Source organism: Chiloscyllium punctatum, chromosome 35 (genome assembly GCF_047496795.1).
Source record: "Chiloscyllium punctatum isolate Juve2018m chromosome 35, sChiPun1.3, whole genome shotgun sequence".
NCBI lineage: Eukaryota > Metazoa > Chordata > Chondrichthyes > Orectolobiformes > Hemiscylliidae > Chiloscyllium > Chiloscyllium punctatum.
The window spans coordinates 43,179,548-43,188,906 of NC_092773.1; the positions used below are offsets into that span (position 1 = coordinate 43,179,548).

Below are 9,359 nucleotides of genomic sequence, written 5' to 3' on the forward strand. Positions count from 1 at the left end.
TGTAACAATCTTCTTGAAAAAATATATCTCTGAAAAATACCTTTTCGATCGGTTACGTGTGACACAGAATTTCCTAACAAGGAAAAAGAAGACATAGGAAGATCCGAAGAAAAGAACCGACAGCTGCCTGGCTTTGAGAAAAGAAGAGCTGTTTTGTTAACTTTAATTGGGAGTTTTATCTGAATAGTATTATCGAAGGGAACATCACAATGGGTAATAGAAATACATTGTCAATCGTGGTTTGTGAATTTATTACTCTTTTACTTTAGAAATAAAGTTCTTAATTTTTACTTTGTGCAGTTCTTGGCCAATCAAATTTTTGCAGATTACGGTACGGCATAAATCGTTTCTGTGTTTTATATGAAGCAGGAGGGTTTACCGTGTGTCGTAACGAGTCTAAACAAATTTGGCAATGCAAGTGTACATCTGTTCAGTTCTTTGAGTGCACTGGAGATTTGCACCATTCGTGACCTGAATGAAGTGATTCTCTCCGCCGTGATCTGAATCCCAAAAAACAAAGTCGAAAGCAAACTCCGCCGTCGACAGGATTCGAACCTGCGTGGGAATACCCCAATGGATTTCAAGTCCATCGCCTTAACCACTCGGCCACAACTACATGAGTGCATGCGCTTACTGTTGAATTTATCATTTCCAAGTCTTTGTGTCTGGTGAGCTCAGCAGTTATGAATCATTGTTTGGTTTATTTGAATTCAAAAACCACAGCTTTCAAATCGATGAAATGTCGGGACAAAGTGGGTCTGGGTGTTCCACGCCGAGAGGTGGAATCGATATTCAGCTTAAAAGAAGGCGGAAATTGCAGGAAAATACTCAGCAGGTCGAGCAGGATCTGGACTGGGAAAGGGCGATTCAACGTTTCAGAACTTCTTCAGAAGTTATTCGAACTCCGCTTTCTCCCAGTAGTACTGGCAAACCCCAGTCTTTACCCAGTGTTTTCTATTTTTGTTTCAGATTCTGTAAATCCAAGTTCCTTTACATTAGCCATTAAAACAATACAGAAATTCCATTCTGTTTCCGGATTGGATTCCTGTTTGGGGAACATTTTCCTGACCACACTAAAAAACCCGGAGCTGTGCAGGAAAGAAAACAAATGAAGTATGAGCCATGAGAGATCCGACCCTGGGTGGTCCCAAACCACCGACTGTTCGGTTAATGGATGAACGTGTTGACCAATTACGCAACAAAGACGGGTGGGCTGACTCGTTGCACGATCCATGAAATAGGCTTTTCACGAACTCATAATTCAGCCTGCCCTTCCCGAAGCGATTGTTATCCTCAATCAGTTTTATTTTTCCAAAATAAATCCTGGGACATTCACTGTAATGACATGGCAACAGTTCTGCACCCTCTGCAAACACATTCATATCACAGCAACCAACTTTTCTACAACAGTAGTCTGGCTCTCTTCGAGCGTTTTTCGTAACTTGTGTGTTCCCGAGTTTTCTCGTGATTCTGTAACCGTGGTCTGTTAATAATGATGGGGGAGGGCGCATTGCGGATGGGCGGGTTGGTGTTCTGGAGGAAATGTTGCCACCGATTAGCGTCAGTTTCCAGAGGACTGGGACTGAAAATATTTACTGAAAAACGACATTTGTGTAGAATATCTCGACCCTAATCTCAGGTGAACTGTTAATCATTTGACACACAGATGAGAAGGATTTTCTCTCTTTCAGAGGATAGCAAATCTGCAGAATTCTTTACAATATAGAGCTGTCAAGGCTGGGTATGAACAAGACTGAGATGGCGAGCCAATTAGTCACTTGGGGAATAAAGGGAAACGGGGATAAGGCGGAACTTTGCAGTTGAGATTTAACCAAGTCAGACATGATCTCATTAAAAGGTGGAGACGACCTGATGGTCTGAATAGCTTCCATCTGTTCCAATGTCTTGTCTGTCACTTGAGAACTGCGAAAGACCATTGTGAAGAAAGAAATAGCAGGAAATTGAGAAAAGTTGATTGGAGACAAACTGAGTCAACATCATTAGTTGAAAGGAAAAACACACTTGACAACTTTGTCAGAGTTCTTTGATAATATCACATGCCGAGTTGATCAGTTTTTGTTCGGCATTCCATAAGAGACCACATCAAAAGCCATTACACAAGGTAGGAGTTCACGGTGTTCAGTATAAAAAAAGGCCAGGCTTGTCCGTTGTTTACTTAATGGAAGACACAAAATCTGGATTATTGGGTATATTTTAAATTGCAAAGATGTAATTACTCAAGTGCTGGAAAGGTCAGTCATAGGACTTAAATGATTTATATCTGAATTCATGACTTCTACGAATTGGCTGAGTGAAATGTGGCCAGTTTTACTGACGATGCACAATAGGTGGGGGAGCATGTTGTGATGAGGACAGCGGAAACTGGAAATGGATAGACACAGGTTCAGTGGGTGGCAAAATCCTTGAAGGTGCAATTTCATGTCGGGCGGTTGAGGTCATGCATTTGGTCGGAACATTCAAAAGACTGACTGCAATTAAAATCAAGAGAAACTCCAAAAAAGTGCGTTTCGGAGGAGTCTGGGTGCCCTTGTGCATGAAACAAACAATGGTTAGTGACAGACTGATTTTTTTCTGCTAAAAATAATGTCCTTTCGTAATGCTCACAATGAAAGAGATGATATCCCAGGGAATGACTGAAACGAAGGAGCCTGCAAATTAATCGAAAACCAAGATATGTCCTTTGCTGTTCTTGGGACATAGGTGATGTATTGTTTACAGGTCTCTAAACTTTATTGAAAATGGAGTCAGGAAAGGGAGAGTGGAAGTTAGGACACCCATAATTAATAGGGGAAAGTGAGTAGTGCAGATGCTAGAGATTAGAGTCAAGAATGTGGTGCTGGTAAAGCACAGCATGTCAGGCAGCATCTGAGGAGCAGGAAAACCACGATTCATGCAAAAGCCTTTCATCAGGAATTTGGTTGGAAGCCTCGAGTGTGGAGAGATAAATGTGAGATGATGGGGCTGGGTTGAAGGTAGCTGAGAGAGCAATAGGTGCACGGGGGAAGTGTGTAATGTTGATAGTTTGGAGAGGAGGGTGATGTACATGGGTGGGAAGGAAATGGGACAAATGGGACAGCTCATAAGGACGGTGCTGAGCTGGAATTTGTGAAGTGGGGTAAGGTGGGGGAGGGGAAATGTGGAAACTGGTGCAACCGCTTTGATGCCATGGGGTTGGAGGTTACCGAAGTGAAGATTTGGCTTCAGAACATAGAACAATACAAAGCAGCACAGACCCTTTGGCTTTCGTTGTTGCGTCGACCTGTGAGTATTTCTCAGATCATCCCCCCATACTATCCCATCATCATCCATGTGGCTATGCAAGAATTGTTTACATCTCCCTAATGTTGCTGAGCTATCTACATCGACAGGCAGGGCATTCCACGCCCTTACCACTCTCTGAGCAAAGAACCTGCCTGTGACATCTGGCTTAAATCTATAACCCCTCAATTTGTATTTATGGCCACCCATACAAGCTGACATCATCATCCTAAGAAAAAGACTTCCACTGTTTACCCTATCGAATCCTCTTATCATCTTGTAACTCTGTATCAAATCCGCTCTTAGCCTTCTTCTTTCCAATGAACACAGACCCAAGTCTCTCAGATGTTCCAAATAAGACTTTCCTCCGGAACGGGAAATATCCTGTTTAATCTCGACTGGAACTTTTCCAGTGCTTCCACATCCTTCCTGGAATGGGGCAACCAGGCAGCACAAAATATTCCAAGTGGAGCCACACAAGTGTTTTGTATATTTGCAGCTTTGCATTATGGCTCAGGAACTCAATCCTCTCCCAATGAAACCGAACACAACGTGTGCCTTCTTAACAGCACTATCAACTGGCTGGAAACTTTTAGGAATCTGTGTACATGGACTCCAACATCCCGCTGCACATCCACATTACCAAGAATCTTTCAATTAACTCAGTTTTCTGCCTTCCTACTGATGTTGCCAAAGTGAATCACCTCAAATGCAGATGCAATGAACTCTATTTGCGTCCTCTAAGACCAATTCTGCAGTTTATCCGACCTCCCCAGCAAACTGCAACATTTTTCGACACTGTCCACTACTCCATCAACTTTAGTGTTATCTACAAGCTTACTAACCCATCCACGTATGCCTGCGTTTTAGTCATTTATGAAAATGGCAAACAACAGTGGTCCCAAAATCGATCTTTGTGCCACACCACTCGTAACCGGACTCCAGTCTGAATATTTTCCAATAGCCACCACTTGCTGCCTTCTAACAGAAAGCCAGTTTCTAATCCAAACTGCGAAATCATGGTCAATACCATGTCTCCGCATTTTCTCCAACAACCTAACATGTGGAATCTTATCAAAGGTTTTACAGACGTCCATGTACTCCACGTCAAGTGCCCTACCCTGATCCACATGTTTGGTCACCATCTCAAAAAACTCACGTAAACATGTTGACCATCTGAAATCAAATTGTTGCTTGCTGAATGATTGTCAATCCTATCTCTCATAATCCTTTACATAATTTGTTTTTTACAACAGACGTAAGAGTCATTGATCTATGATTACTTGGGTCATCTGTATTACCCTTCCTGAAGAAGGGAACAAATTCTGCTATCCTCCAATCTTCGAGTGATATTCTTGTCGACAATAACGAAATAAAGATCAAAGGCAAAGGCTCTGCAATCTCCTCCCTGGCTTCCCAGGAAATCCTTGGATAGATCCCATCCGACCCAGGGGACTGACTTATATTTACACCTTCCAGAATTGTTAACAAGTCCTCCTTGTAAACCTCAGTCCCATCTAGTCTAGTAGCCTGTACCTTAGATTCTCCTTGACAACGTTGATCTAATTCAATATGAATACTAACGAAAGTTATTCATTTGGTGCCTTCCTATCTCCTCTGACTCCACACACAATTCCTCACTACTATCTTTGATTGGTCCTAATCTTACTCTCGTCATTGTTTTATTCCCCATATACACGTAGAAAGCGTTAGGGGTTTCTAGGATTCAATCTGCAAGCGACTTCGCATGTCCTCCCCTGGCTCTGCTGGACTCTCTGTTCAGGTCTTTCCTAACTAACTTGTAACTCTCAATCGCTCTAACTGAGCCTTCACATCAAACCCGAACATAAGCCTCCTTCTTTCTCTTGACATGAACTTCAACTTCTTTAGTAAACCACGTCTACTTTGCTCGACAACTTCCTTCATGCCTGACAGGTACATAATCATCAAGTACGTGCAACAGCAGTTCCTTGAGTACGTTCCACATTTCAATTGTGGTCATCCCATCCGTTTCCTTCCACATCCTGTGCACACTAAATCTTTCCAAATCGCATCATAATTGCCTTTCCGTCAGCCATAAGACTTTCCCTGCAGTTTGTTACTATCCCTTTCTATTGCTTAAGTAAACATAACCGAATTGTGTTTGCAATCACCTCCATCCAAATCTAACCCCTGGCCTGTCCATTACCTTTAACGAAATCCAATGTTGCCTGTGACTGTTATTAAGAGCCAGTCTGGCCACAAGTTTTAGACCTGTGTTGATGATGAGACAGGAATTCATCAAAGTTGATTGGGACAAATAGTTTTTCAGCTCATCTCCCTCTGTTTCCTTAACTCCCAGGAGATTATTATCATTTGGCGCAGGAATTCACCGATGATATATTTGGTTGCTTCAAATCTTCTGAACACTGTGCAAGAGAGTAAAATAGTGCACCAGGACCAGGCTCCAATGAGAGAGCCAAGGCAGCATCTATTTTCGGAGTGCCAGAACTGACGGAACGGTGCTTTCCCTTTCCAATGCAAAAGGTTTGTGCTGAAAGAGTGGCGCTTTTGGAGTATCAGTGTTGTTGGAGCTGACGCTGTCTGAGCATCAGTACTGAGGATGCAGATACTCTCAGATGGTTCTTGCTGAATGACCGGTTACTGTAACAGGATCAATGCTGAGGGAGTGGGCACTGTCAGAGGGTTAGTGTTGAGGGAGCAGGTACTTTTGGAGTGTCAATACTGAGCGAGAGGGTACTGTCACAGGGTCAGTGCTGAGTAAGTACCATCGTCGCCCGTTCCGTGTTGTGTGGGAGAGCGCTGTCGGAGTGACAGTGCTAAGGGATTGTATATAAAATACTTCATGCTAATATATCCACAAAAAAACATCAAATGGCAGCTGGATAAGCAAACTGTCCATCAAATCATTCAATGGCACGTCCGAACATAAATACATTATCTAAAACCTCTCTCATGTTTGAGGACACAAGCATTCTGCCTGTCTTTGCCACACATACGCTGCCTGTCTGGTCACATACATCATTCCTGTTTTTGTCTCACACAGCTTCACCATGTTTTTCACCCACATTCTCCCACTCTCCGTCTCTCACACCCTCCATGTCTTCGTCACACACACCTTCATTGCATGGAACAAACTCGAAGTCTGCCAGTATTGGAGTTGACTTCAGTTTATCCACTCCCAGGGATATGATGGGGTAAAAATGGTTCGAAGTGGGAGCTATCCACTTTCCACTGACCCAGCCCCAATCCCAGCTGTTTATCTGAACTGAGGGCAGATCGCAGCGAGATATGACAGAGAGAGAGTGAGAGAGAGAGACATCGAAATTGAAAGCATAGAATCAGATGCTTCAGACCAACATGTCGACGCTGACAATATATCATTAATGACTCTCATCTCATCTGTCAGCATTTGACACATAAACCTCTCAATCCTTCCTACTCATTTACCAATCCTGATGCATTATAAACTTTGTACTTCTACCAGTCTCTACATCTTCCTCTGCCAAATCATTCTCTACTTGCACCACTCTCTATGAATAATGCTGTGTGTGTGGGAAAGGATACTCTCAGGGGTTCAAGCTGCTGAGGCATCTGTGGGTTCACATCGGGGAGAAGCCATTCCTTCATTCCTCGTGTTGGAAGCGATTCAACCAATCATCCGACCTGCTGAGACATCTTGGCAGCTGTGCAGATGATAAATGTTTTAGTAACACTGACGACATCTGTTAGTTTTATCCAATGATAAGTAAACGTATTCGTGAGTGGAGAATATATAACGAGACATGAACTGACAGAGTCAGGAGGGACAGATATGAAATGCTTCAATCCTTCATTAAAACTATACGATGTAAAGATTGATTTCCGTTTCTTCCTTCACCATGAAAGCCTTTTTTCTTTAATGCAGGACGAAAAATTAGAGACAGAAGTATTTCCTTAACTTTCCATTGCGGTAAAGTAATGCAGGTTAATCAGTTAATTTTCATCTGTTACCGTTAGCTTTGGCAGGCTGAATAACCTACATTAAAACCAGTTACTCAATAACAGTGACCATCAAGTGTACACTGAAGATTATTGGATAGGGCATCGTGGAGGTCGGTGTCCAGTGAACGTCCTTAGGGATTGGTTAGGGGGGATCTGCTCTTTGCGATTTTTATGAATGAGTTAGATGAGGTAGAAGAGAGGTGAGGTAGTAATTTTGCCGATGACATGATGCTTGGTGGAATTTTCGATAGTGTATTCGGCTGTTGTGGATTGCAATGGAACATTGCGAGGTTGCAGAACTGGGCTGATATGTGGCAGATGGCGTTAAACCCGAACAAGTATGAAGTCGTTCACTTTGGAAGTGCGAATTTCAATGCAGAATCCAGGGTTAAAGGATTCCTGAAAGTGTGGGGGAGCAGAGGAATCTTGGGTCATATTGGCTGTGTTTAGAACAAGTGTCAGGCGCTGATCAATCGCAATAACCAAGCGAGTTAAAATCTACCAAGGAGCTTCCAGTTGAGTGACAATCAAAATGAAATAACTCGTTTCTGATGTACTTCAGGAGAACGTTCGAATGTAGTATCCACCCAGGTTACAGTTAAAGTCGAAAAAGTTGAGATGATTTGAACAAGTTGATATGCTTCTTTGGAGATAGTGCGATTGCTCACCAATAAATTGTGTTTTCGGCAGTTACATTTGATAATCTCTTCACGACCAGTCAGAGCAGGCCCACGTAGTCAGACGTTGTGGCAAACATTCAGTTCAATAACTGCACCTGGAATTTCGTATATACCACGAGGTTTCGCTTTCAGTAAAGGTGCTGATATGATGTGTTATATGTGAAATAAACAACGTGTGAATTCACTGTGAAGCTGCACTGCAGTGGGTCCTAAATACATGTTACTCTTTGAGGAACAGCCGGACATGTAATGATTTATGTGTCCGGGAGAATCGGGCTGCATTTTGACATCATCGATACAGTGACACTTTCTCCCGTAGGGAACTATCTTTAACCAGTCAGGAGAGAATTTATTCTCAAAGGGAATGGGCAGGAATGCAGCGAGGATCATCAGGAAGAGTCTGCACACTTTGATTGGGATGATTAAGAACTGTCCATAATTCGGACACAAGTGAATAAATAGTTTGGAAAACGTACACCAATGTTTGATCTGTTTCTTGAAACTCATGCATGTGTGCATGATTATTTTATGAACTCACGGCACTCCTCAGGAGAAGGATGGTCGAGTCGATCTGACCGCAGCAGTTAAAGATGGGGATTCTTCAACTCAACTGATCTTAAGTTACTAAAGGTGTTCTTTTCTCTTTCTTGGATAGTGAAGTCTTGTAGGAATCAAAAGTAATGTGGTGATTCTTTGGTGCGAGGGAAAGTGCACCTAATTTCTCCTCATGCACAGTTGACCGGTCATCACCCTGAGAATGAAGGTACAGAATCGAGAAAACAATGACAGATTGAAAATGTCATAATTAAAACAGTGCATGAACAGCAGCATCTGCAATCAAGAACAAGGTCAGATCTCTTGCCTGAGATTTGTGGGCGGACAGAGGGTCCAATACACAAATAGAATGAAGCTGACACTCAAAACACAGAGTCAATTACACAGGAGAAAGGGAGAAGTGCAGATCCTGGAGATTAGTCAGGAGTGTGTTTCTCGAAAAGGACAGCAGTTCAGGCATCTTCCGAGGAGCAGGAAAATCGAAATTTCAGAAAAAGCCCTTCATTCGAGTTGAGGGTTTGAGCCTTGGTGTTGGAGAGATTAAGTGGCAGGTGCGTGGGGCGTGGGGAAAGGCAGCTGAGAGTGAAAAAGGTGGATGGAAGTGGGGGAGTGGTGATAGGTCAGAGGGAAGAGTGGGCGGATAAGTGGGAAGCAGGATGGACAGGTATGATAAGCCATGAGCGCCGTGCTGAGATGAACGTTTGGAACTGGGATTAGGTGGGGGGAGGGGACATGGGAAAACTGGTGAAATCCACATTGATGCCATTGGGCTGGTGGTTCCCGTGGCTGAAGATGAGGCGTGATTTCTGCACAGTCGGGTGGGAACGGAGTGGCGATGGAGGAGGCCCAGGACTGGCATGT

The 9,359-nt window shown here is 43.2% G+C and overlaps 1 non-coding gene across 1 annotated transcript; it reads right to left on the reverse strand.

Moving 5' to 3' along the window:
* Nucleotides 1-534: 534 nt before the first annotated feature.
* Nucleotides 535-616, reverse strand: trnas-uga (transfer RNA serine (anticodon UGA)). The gene has a single exon. It is a non-coding gene; the product is annotated as a tRNA-Ser (tRNA).
* Between the last annotated feature and the right edge of the window lie 8,743 nt (nucleotides 617-9,359).